This window comes from Thalassophryne amazonica, chromosome 9 (genome assembly GCF_902500255.1).
Source record: "Thalassophryne amazonica chromosome 9, fThaAma1.1, whole genome shotgun sequence".
Taxonomy (NCBI): domain Eukaryota; kingdom Metazoa; phylum Chordata; class Actinopteri; order Batrachoidiformes; family Batrachoididae; genus Thalassophryne; species Thalassophryne amazonica.
In genome coordinates, this window is record NC_047111.1 from 11497844 (window position 1) to 11513482 (window position 15639).

Consider the following 15639-nt stretch of genomic DNA (forward strand, 5'->3'; position numbering starts at 1 on the left):
CCCAGAAGCAAATACCAGAGGACAGACAAGACTGGAGGGTAAGTAAAAAGCAGACAAGACTAGAGGGTGAGAGAAAAGGCAGAACCAGGAACTACAGGATAAACTCAGGGTGAGGCCCAACCAAGACAGAATGACAGCAATGCAGAACTAAATTTGTCTCAGATTTCTGGAGGGAGTTCTGCCGTCTCCTCTGGGTCACATCCATCTTAACTTCGGGCTACCATCCACAGGCCAATGGGCAAACCGAACAGCTTAATCAGGAGCTTGAGAAGGGTCTCCAGGTTCTTACCTCACAACACCCAGCATCATGGTCATCACAACTTCCCTGGATAGAGCAAGCTCATAACAGTTTACCCTCAGCATCCTCCAGTTTCTCTCCTTTTCATGTAGTTTATGGTCATCAGCCTTCTTTATTTCCACCTGTTAATCTTAACTCCTCTGTTACCTCAGCTCTTGGCCTGATTCTCTGTTGCCAACAAACCTGGGAGCGGGCTAGAAAGGCTCTGTTACATTCCGCGGTGGCCTACATGACCGCTGCTGACCGAAGGAGGTCCACCGCGCCCCCGTATGATCCTGGACAGAAAGTTTGACTATCCACGTGCCACCTTACCCTGAGAGGACCACCCAAGAAATTGGTTCCTAGGTTCGTTGGTCCATTCCAGGATTCTCAAATCATTAACCCTGTCTCTGTTTGTCTCCATCTCCCAAGGTCCATGCAAATCCACCCCACGTTTCATGTCAGTCATATCAAACCAGTCCATTCCAGCTTTTTGCCCTCTGGCTGTTCCCCCGCCTACCGCCCAGTGTGTGGATGGTGGTCCAGTTTTTACGGTGCAGCGGCTCCCGGACTCTCACAGTCATGGTCGTTTGAGATTTTGTCGTTGTCTGTTTTATTTTCTGGTCTGTTTTGTTGTTGTTTTTTGATTGATTCATTGGTTTTCTGTGTGTTTATTCTCTTGCTGGGTTTTTCTGCTTGGGTCTGTCTGTCTCTATCTCTCTTGTCTGTATCTTGGTTGTTGGTGGTGGGTGTTTCACTCTCTCTGGCCACACTCTTCTTCTCGTTCTTTCCACACACACCTGTTCCTAATTTGCAGCTCATCACCTGGGTTATGTAAGGCTCACTGGGTGGGTTTCTTGCCAGATTGATGTGCCTTGTGCCTTATCTCCAACTTTCTTCTTCATGTTCCATAGTCCTGCCTGCCTCATTGTGTTCCTGACCTCCTGCCTGTTTGAACAATCATGCCTTACCTTCAGCATCGTCCTCTTTTTATACTGTTCCTCAAGTCAAATACTTCTGCTACTTTTTCAGTGTAACTGCTGTGAATTTTAATTCATTTATTTACATCTGTGTGAATCCTGTGTGAGCCTTAGGAGTAGTTAGCTTATTCATTATTGGTTAGCTTGTGCTTGCTTGGCTATACTCTTGAATTTCCTAGTGCACAAAGTACACTACTTTAGACCCTCCGTAAATCCTGCGTGATGTTGGAAGATAGGGTGGCTCTCTTAGAGAGCTGTATCCATAAGCTAGAACAGCTTCTTAGCTCAGTGGAGTTAGATGTTACGGGCACTCCAGATGAGGCTAGTGTTGGGCCGGCTAGCATGCCCATTAGCATCAGCCTAGAAATACCGGCTGTGGAGGATGGCTTTTAGACTGTGGCTAGGCGGAGGAAGCCCCGTAGGGCTTGGTGCCCAGTTGTGGTACCCTGATCACGCTCACCACTGCAAACTGTGAATCGGTTCTCCTTCTTGGATTTGCCTGATGTAAGTTCTCTGAGCCCACAAGTGACTTCCACTCCTGTCTCCAGGCCGAAACGCTGAACTTTAGTGAAAGGGGATTCTATCACCCGCAAAGTAAGGTTACAGGCGCCGGCTGATGTTAAATGTATTCCTGGGGCCAGAGCTCCCGACATTGCATCCCATCTTAGGGTGCTGACGCTGCAGAAGGGAAGACAGAAAAAGGAACATGACACCAGATACAGTCACATAGTTATTCACGTCTGCACCAATGATGTCAGGATGAAATACTCAGAGGTCACAAACATGGACATAGAGAGGACTTGTGACCTTGCCAGAAAGATGTGTCGGCATCGATTAATAGTCTCTGGTCCCCTCCCCTCCCGGGGTACTGATGAGGCATTTAGCAGGCTGACATCGTTAAATAGGTGGCTGGCGCAATTTTGTAGACAACAAGGCTTTAGCTTTATTGATAACTGGCCTTTGTTCTGGGACTGCAGTGGCTTGCTGATGCCGGACGGCCTCCACCCTGAATGAATGAATGAATGAATTGAATGAATGAATTTAATTTATTTGGCACACAGAACAACAACACAAACAATAACACACTCATAAAAGGACCAACGTATAATGAATCCGTGTCGCCGAAAGGGTGAAGGCAGAAATAAAGCTTATAGATACCCTCCCCATATACCATAAAACATAAAGTACAGAATGTATGCATATAAACATGAGGAAATTTATGGTTTTAAAGATACTGGATTTTGCATCTGAACTCCCCACATATAAACATATATACTCATAACAACAATACAAAAGAAATGTGCACAAACAAAACAACTCAGTGCACCAGAATTTTAAAACATAACCAAATGAGCAACAGTACATAAACCCAAGCACAACAACAAAATGGTAAACCTAATTTTCCAAACTATAACGAGTAAGTATATTATTTTTGTAAAGTCTTTTAAAGCTGACTAAGGTACCAAGTAACTTAATATTATCAGGACACTTATTCCAAATATTAACACCCTTAACGGAAACACAATGACTTTTTGCAGTAGTTCTGATCCTTAAGCCGTGGTCACAACCCGCTGTACTTGCACGTGCGTGCAGTCTACTTGCAAAAACGTGGGCTAAATTTGGAGATCCGTACGTCGTAAGTACTGCCTCAGTACGAATTTAGGAGCACCCAGACACACGCAGACACGCCGTAGAGGTTTTAGTGCATGCAGAACTTTCGCTGCGGTCAGGCTGCGGATTCACCAGCAGTACAGATGACGCACGTTGTGAGCACTGCCTCAGTACGGATTCAAAGCGGCACATTTTCATTCAATTACTATTGAATTAACCAAATCCGTACGTAGGCAGTACGGATTACGGCACTCACCACATACTATGGAGGCCGACAGACTTGCATGCACAACGCAGCTTCTCACTTGAACTTGGACTTTATTTCCAAACGTCAGCAACACAGACACTCCACAGCTTCAGTCTGATAACTAGTTTTAACTTTTCGAGGCAAGTAAACACTCGTACAACTGACCGCTGCAGGCTGGATATGCTCATGCATCGCCGACGGCGAAAAACACCTGCCGCTCCGGTACCGCTCATAAAAAAAGAAAAGCGACCAGCCCCCCAACACACACACACACACACACACACACACACACACACACACACACACACACACACACACACACACACACACACACACTGCTTTATTGTCAACTCTCTTTATCCTTACACTCCTAGAGACGTGCGTTGAACGTACTCCCTCCCTCCTCTTGCTACTGCCTCCGTACGTTTTCATAAAAACGTAGTGGCCGTGGCATCCGCAGAAAACGTACGAAGAAAAAAAAAAAAAACGCACGGTGGGTTGTGACCGGGGCTTTAGTTTCTTATTTAATGTTCCTCTCAAATTGTAGCAGGAATCCCTCATTTTAAACAGATCCTGAACATGTTTAGGCAAGAGCTTATTTTTGACTTTATACATAATTTGTATAGTGATATAATCAACAAAGTCCCAGAATTTTAAAATTTGCAAACCAACAAATAACGGATTTGTTGGCTCCCGATATGGCTTATTACTGATAATTCATATAGCTTTCTTTTGCAATATAAATATTACATTAGTATTAGTTCTATATGTGTTTTCCCAAACCTCAACCCAGTATGTCATATATGGACCAAGTAATGCATGATACAAAATAGCCAAAGAATGTTGGGGCGGCCCCCTGGTCACCTCCACTGCACCCTGAACTTTTTCCCTCCTCTCCCCGGACTGTATCCAGCACCAGCCCACCTCATCTGACACCTCAGCCCCCCCTCCCCCCTCACTGTAACTCCGACTGAGGTGAGAGCCAGCTCCTGCGGCTGAAGCAGAGCAAAGCAGCAGGACCTGATGGGATCTCCCCGAGGCTGCTGAGGACCTGTGCAGATGAGCTCTGTGAGGTCCTCAGCCACATCTTCAACATGAGCCTCAGCCTGGGGGTGGTCCCCACCCTGTGGAAGACCTCCGGTGTGGTCCCGGTTCCCAAAACACTGCACGCCAAGGAACCAGCCCACCACAGACCAGTTGCCCTGACATCCCACCTCATGAAGACCATGGAGCGGCTCATCCTGTCTCATCTCCACACCGTGGTGAGCGACATCCTGGACCCACTGCAGTTCGCCTACAGGCCCAACATCGGGGTAGATGACGCTGTCATCTACCTGCTGCAGCGAGTGCTCACCCACCTGGAGACCGGCAGGAGTGATGTGAGAGTCATGTTCTTTGATTTCTCCAGCACTTTCAACACCATCAGACCAGCGCTGCTGCAGAGGAAGCTGGAGGACACAGGTGTGGATCGACATCTCGCCGCCTGGACCATTGACTACCTCACTGACCGCCCGCAGTACGTGCGGCTGCGTGGCTGTCAGTCTGAGGTGATAAGGTGCAGCACCGGGGCCCCAGGGCACCGTCCTCTCGCCCTTCCTCTTCACCCTTTACACCTCGGACTTCACCTACAACACAGAAAGCTGCCATCTCCAGAAGTTCTCTAATGACTCCACCATTGTGGGTCATGTGTCTGAGGGGAACGAGCTGGAGTACCGGTCGGTGTTCACCTCAATAGCAAACTGGACTGAACTCACAACACTGACGCCCTGTACAAGAAAGGCCAGAGTCGCCTCCATCTCCTGAGGAGACTGAGATCCTTTGGAATGAGCAGGCCTCTGCTTAAGACCTTCTATAACTCTGTTGTAGCCTCTGCTCTCCTCTATGCTGTCGTCTGTTGGGCCCCGGGCAGCACAGAGCGGGAGAGAAAGAGACTGAATAAGCTGGTCAGGAAGTCCAGCTCTGTCCTGGGCTGTCCTCTGGACTCTCTGGAGGAGGTGGCTGAGAGGATGGTGTTAGCCAAGTTCAAATCCATCATGGACAACTACTCTCACCCTCTGCACCGGACTGTAGTGGAGCTGACCAGCTCGTTCAGTGACAGACTGAGGCACCCTCAGTGCAAGAAGGAACGATACCACAGGTCGTTCCTCCCTGCTGCTGTCAGGCTGTACAATAATACTGTGAAATAACCACATGCAATAATATGTCCACAAATCACATGCAATAACAACTTGTTTATAAATCCCAGCACTAATGTCACCTTATCACATCTAAATTCCACTAAGATGCTCCTGTCTTTTTCAATTCCAATCATGTTTATGTATGCATATGTACTCATACAGTAGTGTTCAGAATAATAGTAGTGCTATGTGACAAAAAAGATTAATCCAGGTTTTGAGTATATTTCTTATTGTTACATGGGAAACAAGGTACCAGTAGATTCAGTAGATTCTCACAAATCCAACAAGACCAAGCATTCATGATATGCACACTCTTAAGGCTATGAAATGTTCTCCCCGTGCTTGTGTGGGTTTCCTCCGGGTGCTCCGGTTTCCTCCCACACCCAAAGACATGCAGGTTAGGTGGATTGGAATCTTTAAAATTGCCCTTAGGTGTGTGTGTGGGTGTGTCTGTGTTTGTTTGTCTGTTTGTGGCCCTGCGACAGACTGGTGTCCTGTCCTGGGTGTACCCCACCTCGCGCCCTACGGCTGCTGGGATAGGCTCCAGCCCCCCGTGACCCTTAATTGGACTAAGCGGTAGAAGATGGATGGATGGAATGAAAATGTTTCCTATTAACAGAAACAAACTCATCATGTGACGGTGCCTTTATACGTAGCAACATGTGTGCAGTCAGTTGGTCTGATTACATTCAGGAAACCGGCTCTCGCTGCAAAATGCGCTGTAATGTTGGAATGTACCTGATGACATTTGGATGATTGTGACTCGGCTCAAGGTTGACTGGCACACTCCTGACTGACCTGCCAGCTCCCGTTGGAATGCCCCTGATGCCAGGATGCCCAGTGTGGTCAGCACCTGTGTGGGCACAGATGACCCCTGGCTACTCGCCGTATTGCGCTCTGGGCCGCTGCAGTTATGTGCGCAACTCTAGTAACAGTGGCCTTGGTGATCGAAATTGGTTTATGAGCCAGTTATTGTCATTTGGAAGTAAATCCTCTCATTCCCTGAATACACGCTCATGTCAGATTGCAGCATTCGCAGCCACTGTTGGTGCCATTTTACGCATCACTCTGTGCATGTTTTCATATTCATCCATATAAATGCAAACACATGGGTGCGTTAATTGTTCATCAGTGTGTCTCTAATGTGCACATCAATCTGATGACTTCTTGGTTTCACACTATGAACGGTTCCTTGTGTCACCTGTACATGTCCACAGTGGTCTAATAGCTGTAGAAACGTGCGTACGCCAACCAGGATTTTTGCGTGATGCACCTCACATTTCACGCTCAATTCCCTTTTGATACATCTGCACATGGACATGGAGATGGACGTACGCCAGCGTGCACATGCTCTGTCAGTGAGGAGGTGTGCAGAGTTGATGTTCTTGTGCAGGAACAGTGGGGAAATATGACATCATGCTTTTAGACCACAGCAAACTCCGCTCAAATCCAGCATACGAGGGCTGTCAATAAAGTAACGGTCCTTTTTATTTTTTTCAAAAACTATATGGATTTCATTCATATGTTTTTACGTCAGACATGCTTGAACCCTCGTGCGCATGCGTGAGTTTTTCCACGCCTGTCGGTGACGTCATTCGCCTGTGAGCACTCCTTGTGGGAGGAGTCGTCCAGCCCCTCGTCGGAATTCCTTTGTCTGAGAAGTTGCTGAGAGACTGGTGCGTTGTTTGATCAAAATTTTTTCTAAACCTGTGAGACACATCGAAGTGGACACGGTTCGAAAAATTAAGCTGGTTTTCAGTGAAAATTTTAACGGCTGATGAGAGATTTTGAGGTGATTCTGTCGCTTTAAGGACTTTTCACGGAGCGAGACGTCGTGCAGCGCTCTCAGGCGGCGTCATCAGCCTGTTCAAGCTGAAAACCTCCACATTTCAGGCTCTATTGATCCAGGACGTCGTGAGAGAACAGAGAAGTTTCAGAAGAAGTCGGTTTCAGCATTTTATCCAGATATTCCACTGTTAAAGGAGATTTTTTTAATGAAAGACGTGCGGACGGGTCCGCGCGTCGGGACGCAGCTGCCGCGACGCTCCGCCACAGGAAAAACACCTCTGTTGAAAGCCTTAAGGACAAGTTGGAACATGTCCTGCCTGTTAAACAATTTCTCATATACTCACTCCACTGAAAGCCATCAAAAGCCGCCTGGATTTTACAAATGGTTATCAACACGGAGGTGTTTTTCCTGTGCCGGCGCACCGCGTCGGCTGCGTCCCGACGAGCGGATCCGTCTGCACGTCTTTCATTAAAAAAATCTCCTTTAACAGTGGAATATCCGGATAAAATGCTGAAACCGACTTCTTCTGAAACTTCTCTGTTCTCTCACGACGTCCTGGATCAATAGAGCCTGAAATGTGGAGGTTTTCAGCTTAAACAGGCTGATGACGCCGCCTGAGAGCGCTGAGCGACGTCTCGCACCGTGAAAAGTCCTTAAAGCGACAGTCTCACCTCAAAATCTCTCATCAGCCGTTAAAATTTTCACTGAAAACCAGCTTAATTTTTCGAACCGTGTCCACTTCGATGTGTCTCACAGGTTTAGAAAAAATTTTGATCAAACAATGCGCCAGTCTCTCAGCAACTTCTCAGACAAAGGAATTCCGACGAGGGGCTGGACGACTCCTCCCACAAGGAGTGCTCACAGGCGAATGACGTCACCGACAGGCGTGGAAAAACTCACGCATGCGCACGAGGGTTCAAGCATGTCTGACGTAAAAACATATGAATGAAATCCATATAGTTTTTGAAAAAAATAAAAAGGACCTATACTTTATCTCTATGAACTGCATAGATCACCCAGAAATTTGCTCTTTAGAACGCTGTACATCCTGGTCAGTTATTTTGAACACAATGGATTTTCAGAACTTTGTGATCTGATGAAGATCATGAGCTCAGACGAGACAACTGTGCATCTGGAAATGTGAGTGGCAACTGCTTTTACACATGCGTAAATGTAAAAGAACGAAATTGGGCAATGCTCCCGGTGTGTAGTGAGCACCTTGTATTGCAGCAGCCTCACCTCAGGGTGAATGTGAGGCATTATTGGGCTGCTTTGCTATCCTATGTTATGTTTTTAAATGTCTCGGCCATTGTCTGATGTATTGTGTGGTGTACTGTGCTTTTATGTTGTGAAGGACCTTGTGGCTCTTGTCTGTGAAAGGTGCTATATAAATAAAATTTACTTACTTACTTACTATTGTAAAGCTCTTTGAGTGTATGATGCAGATAGAAAAGAGCCATATAAATGCAGTCCATTTACCATTTATTACCATTTATTTACCATTTCATAATCAGATAAGGGACGTTATCTGATAAATATTGGATTTTGCTGTTTCCATGAACACTTGATCAGATAGCAATCAGGTTTTTAGTGTGCATGGAAACGGGGCCACTGAAACAGGTGACGTTTGGGATGGGGTCAGCGGCTGGAGGTGGGGTCAGTGGTTGGGGGCGGGGTCAGTGGTTTGGAATGATCAGTGGTTGGGGGCGGGGTCAGTGGTTTGTAAGGGTCAGTGGTTTGGAATGGTCAGTGATTGGGGGCGGGGTCAGGCTGAAGCCGCCTTTCAGTCACAAAGGGGCTTTAACTTCACAGTATTTAAAGGAGTACTTTCACTTCTTTCTCTGAACACTGTGAATTTACTTTCAGTTCTACTCTTTTGAATTTTATTTTATTTTTCCATCCTAATTTGTTTTTTTTTTTTGTTTTTTGGTCATATGTTGTAGCTCCGCTCCCTGCTCCTCGTCGGTACCGTAACTGTTATTTATGAATGCACGCCGTTCCCGGGCGCGTGCACGCTGATGATCGACTTGGTGTGTTGTCGCGGCCGCGCGCGCTGTGTGCGGTGACCCGCAGCCGCACGCGGAGCGCTGACGGTGTTCGGCTCTGGATCCGGAGACCAGCCCGGTTCATCCCCGGAGCCGGTCCAGCCCGTCTCCGCGACAAGGTGAGCGTGCTCCCGGTGAAGGCAGCGGCCGTGAAACGGAGCCCGGAGAGCGGCCTCGGCTGGTGGGGGTTTGTTTGTGGATCGGCTCTGTGTGCTAGGCTAATTTAGCGCGAGCTGAAAGGATGCGGGGCCGTTTGTTTTTAAAGATAATAACGGCCGTCATTCGTTTGTGTTCGCCGGTTCGGGTTCTTTTTGGATTTTAGCTGCTCGGACGTGAAAAGCCAGCGGATCGGAGGTTTGTTTGTGAAAATCACCGGAGGATGCTGCTGGTTAATGCTAATTAGCTTAGCTTTGGGATACAGCATCCAGCGGTCGCTGTTTGATGTTTACAGAGGCGGCCGGCCGGATGGGGGCGCTGCAGCGGCACCGGCCTCTGGCACGGACCGGGGTTTGTTTTTGACATGACACCGGCCGACGAACGTCTGAGCTGGTGGAGCTGAGAGCACGGTGTGCTGCCGGTATCGCAGACGGAACGGTCCGCCCTGAAAATCGGTCCGCCCTGTCTTCACTGCGCGTGCATCAGCCGCGGTTCACTGATTATCACCTCGTTTCTGCTTCAAGCTGCCTCCAGTTATCATCTGTCTCAGCGACAGATATCTGAAGCTTTTGTACAACAATCATTTCCACATAAATTCAGCATTATTTCATCATAAAAGACGGAGGAAGCCAAGTGCTGCAGCTAAATGAGCTGTTTAGCTGATGCGTTCACTGCGCGTTGGTCATTTCATGCGTCACCCAGTATAGCCTTGTTTCTGCTTAAAACTGCCTTGTTTCTGCTTAAAACTGACTTTAGAACGATTTAACAGATTTTATTCTGTCATTTGATGGTTAATAATCACATTCATCCATTTGATCTCTTTGGTTGAAGAGACTGTCTCAGACGTGCTACTGGGGTTCAGTCTGCAACACCTGATTCAGCTCTCCTGCTGTGAAAAGTGCCCCCTTCATGGCACACGTATTGGAAGCTCATAGACTCAGAGTTAACTGCACACATACGCAAAAACTCAGTTAACTGCACAGATACGCAAAAACTCAGTTAACTGCACAGATACGCTGTTTGAGCGGACAAAATGTGCACAAATCAATAAGATTCTTTGTCACGTTCTGTCCACGTACTTTGAAGTGAAGAGAATATGTTCATATTTATGAGCACTTGGCTGCTTTTGTTCAGTAAGAACGAAGCATCTGCTGTTTTCATATTTATTTTATGAGGTCTCATTACACATGATGGTGTTTGAGTATTTATTTGTTAAAATTATTTTAATTTTATTGATTGACGTTTTGAATGGATATGTAGCTTGAATCACTGGAAGGTTTGAGGACCTTGTTGGAATCAGACTCAGTGTCCATTCCTTCTGTCTGTAAATGTTGAACATTTATTCAGAATACCCGAATCATCATCATAATAATAATTATGATGATGATGACTATTGTGATGATAAAAATGTCCACAAATCAGTGGTTGCTGTTCCATCTTACTTCATCTCCAAATACAACACAAAAGTGGAAAAAAATGTGTATTTTTGGAAGTATGTGTTAAATATATTTTCTGTCCACACAGTTACATATGGAAACAGATTAATTGGGTGGAAGAGGGAGAGTACTGATTGGGCAGTTTATTTCTTTGTGGGGTTCATTTTGCGGCAAGCCAGTCTCCTATTGGAAGCAAAACTCCATCTGTCCATTTTCTGTACCCACTTACACCATATAAGGGTTAGGGTGGGGGGCAGTAGCCTATCCCAGCTGTCACACGGCATGAGGTGGGTTCACCCTGTACGGGACACCAGTCTGTCACAGGGACACATACAAACACACAAACACAGTCACAACAACGGACAATTTAAAGTTTCCAGGCCACCGAACCTGTATGTCTTTAGATGTGGGAGGAAGCCGGAGCACCTGGAGGGAACCCACAGAAACACGAGGAGAACACACAAACTCCACACAGAAAGGACACAGGTGGGAATCGATCCCATGACTTTCTTGCTGTGAGGCAACAGTGCTAACTGCGAATCCACCGTGCTGATCATACAACCCCAATTCCAATGAAGTTAGGACGTTGTGTAAAATGTAAATAAAAACAGAATACAATGATTTTCAAATCCTCTTCAACCTATATTTTTTTTAATACACCACAAAGACAAGATATTTAATGTTCAAACTGATAAACTTTATTGTTTTTGTGTAAATATTTGCTCATTTTGAAATGGATGCCTGCAACACGTTTCAAAAAAGCTGGGACAGTGGTATGTTTACCACTGTGTTACATCACCTTCTAACAACACTCAATAAGCGTTTGGGAACTGAGGACACCAATTGTTGAAGCTTTGAAGGTGAAATTCTTTCTCATTCTTGCTTGATGTACGACTTCAGTTGTTCACAGTCCGGGGTCTCCGTTGTCATATTTTGTGCTTCATAATGCGCCACACATTTTCAATGGGCGACAGGTCTGGACTGCAGGCAGGCCAGTCTAGTATCCGCACTGTTTTACTACGAATAGGGTTGGGTATCGAAAATGGGTTCTTTTTGGGTATCGTTAAGAAACGATTTGATCCATCGATATCAAGAGCCTTTTTGCTTAACGATTCCCTTATCGGTCCTTCAGAGCAGCTGTTGTTTTTGAGGTTGTTTGTCGGGAAAATGATTCCTCTATGTTGATTGCAGACCGTGCAGCAGCTCTGTAATCAACCGTTTCTGCAGCGCGACTCTACTTTGAAGCGTGAACCAATGAAGCAATGCTTCGATGTGCTGGCTCGTTGGTTCTTGCCGCTTCTGAAAAGCAGCACAGCACGTCAGCACAGCCAGCTGCAAGAGCTCAGCTCAGATGTATGGAAAGACATTCATGCCAATAATGACTGAATGGAAATACTTTTGAGAAAAACTACAGATTTTGTTTATTTTATATTTATGTCCAGAGTTGAAGGATCCACTGACCAATTTCATATTTATTTACTTTAAGACTCAATAAAATGTTGTTGACATAGTAAAACCTGTAAAGCCGACTTTTAGTACACAGAAAATTCACAAGAGGTATCGATAAGGGAATCAATAATGGCATCGATATCGATTAAATCTTATTAATACCAATCCCGAACTATGAAGCCACGCTGTTGTAACATGTGCAGAATGTGGCTTGGCATTGTCTTGCTGAAATAAGCAGGGACATCTCCCTGAAAAAGACGTTGCTTAGATGGCAGCATGTGTTGCTCCAAAACCTGGCTGTACCTTTCAGCATTGATGGTGCCATCACAGATGTATAAGTTGTCCGTGCCATGGGCACTAACACACCCCCATACCATCACAGATGCTGGCTTTTGAACTTTGCACTGATAACAATCTGGATGGTCTTTTTCCTCTTTTGTCCAGAGGACACGACGTCCATGATTTCCAAAAACAATTTGAAATGTGGACTCATCAGACCACAGCACACTTTTCCACTTTGCGTCTGTCCTTTTCAAATGAGTTCGGGCCCAGAGAAGGTGGCGGTGTTTCTGGATGTTGTTGATGTATGGCTTTCACTTTACATGTTAGAGTTTTAGCTTGCACTTGTAGATGTAGCGACAAACTGTGTTAACTGACAATGGTTTTCTGAAGTGTTCCTGAGCCCACGCAGTAAGATCCTTTACACAGTGATGTCGGTTTTTAATGCAGGGATCGAAGGTCACGGGCATTCAGTGTTGGTTTTCAGCCTTGCTGCTTATGTGTAGAAAGTTCTCCAGATTCTCTGAATCTTCTGATTATATTATGGACTGTAGATGATGGAATCCCTAAATTCCTTGCAATTGTACATTGAGAAACATTGTTCTTAAACTGTTGGACTATTTTTTTCACGCAGTTCACAAAGTGGTGATCCTCGCCCTATCTTTGCTTGTGAACGGCTGAGACTTTTGGGGATGCTCCTTTTATACCCAATCATGACACTCACCTGTTTCCAATTAGCTGTTCTTTGAGCATTCATCACCTTTCCCAGTATTTTGTTGCCACTGTCCCAACTTTTTTGAAACGTGTTGCAGGCATCCATTTCAAAATGAGCTAATATTTGCACAGAAACAATAAAGTTTATCAGTTTGAACATTAAATATCTTGTCTTTGTGGTGTATTCAGTTGAATATAGGTTGAAGAGGATTTGCAAATCATTGGATTCTGTTTTTATTTACGTTTCACACAACGTCCCAACTTCATTGGAATTGGGGTTGTAAAAAATAAACTGCCCAATCAGTACTCTCCCTCTTCCCCCCAATTAATCTGTTTCCATATGTAACTGTGTGGACAGAAAATATACAGTGAGGAAAATATGTATTTGAACACCCTGCGATTTTGCAAGTTTTCCCACTTAGAAATCGTGGAGGGGTCTGAAATTTTCATCTTAGGTGCATGTCCACTGTGAGACACAATCTAATAAAAAAAAAAAAAAAAATTAAAAAAAAATCCGAAAATCACAAGGTATGTTTTTTTTTTTTTTTTTTTTTTTTTTTTTTATATTAATTTTTTGTATGTTACTGCTGCAAATAAGTATTTGAACACCTACCAACCAGCAAGAATTCTGGCTCACACAGACCTGTTAATTTTTCTTTAAGAAGCCTTCTTATTCTGCACTCTTTACCTGTATTAATTGCACCTGTTTTAACTTGTTACCTGTATAAAAGACACCTGTTCACACACTCAATCAATCACAATCCGACGTGATGGACGCGAGTGAAGCGATTGGCGCATTTGCGGCACAATATTGCGTCGCATCATGTCACGTTGTCCTCCTCCCCAAGTTGAAAAATCTGAACTTTTTCCTCTCGTCGTGCCGCGATGACCAATCAGGGACTGAATATGTAGTGACGTGGAGATGTCTGGAGTTTGACTGAAGATGTGAACATGTCCTGTATCTGGTAGCAGCCTGTGAACAGGACTTATGTCTTTTGTCCTTTATTTCACAATTATGACAGAGTTTTTGGAGCGAGCAGCAGCCCCACAGCAGCGGGGAGCGGAGTTTCTTTTTCTTTTTATCTTACGTGTGCGCGCGCGAATTGTCCATGGGGATTATTATTATTATTTTTTTTTAAATACTTTTTATTGAATTTTCAACATATTGAGAACACAATCACACACATCATACAGAGAAAAAAAAAGAAAGAAAAATGTTTTCCCTTTTAAATGCAAATTATTAGTCAAGCGTATCTTCAGCGATCCCTTTCATTCGAGGGAGTCACAATTCTCCATTCAAATATGCCTGAGCCTCTCCGCGGGATTATTTTACTTATTAACTACACAGATGTATAATAAAACAAATGGTGACTGGTTTCTAAACACAATTATGACAGTTTTTTGGGAAAGAGCGAGGAGCAGCCCCGCAGCAAGCAGCAGAGTATTTTTTTTACGTGCGTGCGAGCGAATCGTCTGTGGAGAATATTTTGTTAACTACACAGATGTATAATAAAACAAATGGTGACTGGTTTCTAAACACAATTATGACAGAGTTTTTTGGGAAAGAGCGAGGAGCAGCCCCCGCAGCAAGCAGCGGAGTTTCTTTCTTCTTTTTTTTGATTGTTTACATGTGCGCACGTGAACGGGACAGGCGGTCCTCAAACTGGGTCCTGCAGAGGCGGAAGGACCACTGAAAGCGGCCGTCATCCAGACGCAGCTCCTGCAGCAAATAATGATACTCCCTGAATTGGGAACGTCTCATGACGTTTGTCAGCTTTCCACAACAACTCGCTCCGTGTGATCAAGGTCCGTCATGTTAACTTGACTGACAACCGGAGCCGGCGAGTGGAATGGAAGCTCCTCCTATTTGATGACGCACCGGGACGAATTTTCGCAGCAAAAGCAGAGTGACACACCGCGCGAAGGAGGCGCGTCCGTCGCGACGTGACCCCCGCGAACTTGTAGCGTCTGATCGCGCCCGGTGTGAACGCGGCATAAGGACACCAGGGACAAAACTGTAGACCTGCACAAGGCTGGGATGGACTACAGGGCAACACGCAAGCAGCTTGGTAGAAGACAACAACTGTTATGATTATTTATTAGAAAGTGGAAGAAACACAAGATGACTGTCAATCTCCCTAGGTCTGGGATTCCATGCAAGATCTCACTTTGTGGGGTAAGGATTATTCTGAGAAAGCTCAGAACTACACAGGAGGGCCTGGTCAATGACCTGAAGAGAGCTGGGACCACAGTCACAAAGATTACATTAGTAACACATGATGCTGTCGTCGTTTAAAATCCTGCATGGCAGCAAGGTCCCCCTGCTCAAGCCAGCACATGTCCAGGCCCGTTTCAAGTCCACCAGTGACCATCTGGATGATCCAGAGGAGGCACGGGAGAAGGTCATGTGGTCAGATGAGACCAGAATAGAGCTTTTTGGAATTAACTCCACTCACCATGTTTAGAGGATGAGAACAAC

General features: G+C 45.4%; 1 protein-coding gene across 1 annotated transcript in view; it reads left to right on the forward strand.

Moving 5' to 3' along the window:
- The first annotated feature begins 9078 nt into the window (after nt 1–9078).
- The window catches only part of fam53c (family with sequence similarity 53 member C), a 66490-nt gene continuing 59929 nt past the window's right edge, over nt 9079–15639 (forward strand). Inside the window, exon 1 of the mRNA XM_034177573.1 lies at nt 9079–9245. The gene's annotated coding sequence lies outside the window, so the exon portion shown is untranslated. The remainder of the gene's footprint in view (nt 9246–15639) is intronic.